The sequence below is a fragment of the Gymnoscopelus microlampas genome (assembly GCF_963454915.1).
Source record: "Gymnoscopelus microlampas genome assembly, chromosome: 1".
Classification (NCBI taxonomy): domain Eukaryota; kingdom Metazoa; phylum Chordata; class Actinopteri; order Myctophiformes; family Myctophidae; genus Gymnoscopelus; species Gymnoscopelus microlampas.
The window spans coordinates 14,499,488-14,499,891 of NC_139962.1; positions in this window are offsets into that span (position 1 = coordinate 14,499,488).

A 404-nucleotide genomic window follows, 5' to 3' on the forward strand; every position below is an offset into this window, starting at 1 on the left:
CTTACCTCGTGCAGGAGGTTTGGAAGGCAGTGCTGTGGAGGTCCCTCCAGCTGTGCACTTGGACAGAGAGATGCTGACTCCAGTTTTTTGGTAGTTACGGGTTACGGCTCAGCATAATACCTGGAGTCTTGTTAAGAGGATTAGGTCTCAAGCATTTTCTTTCACACAAAGCCAGGCTACATCTACATTAAAATATTTGCTCTGACCTGTCGCGGAACACTGGAGCGGCTGTTGAACAATAATTGCTTTGATGAGTAGCCTATAGTAGGCGGAGCTGCTTCACATGGAAAATTGATAGGACACACGAAAGCCATAATTATCTCCAGCCAATTAATGTGGACTCCATCGTTGTTTCTGATCAGAAATGTTTCATGCACAAAAATGAGGGACTATTATTTTTTTGG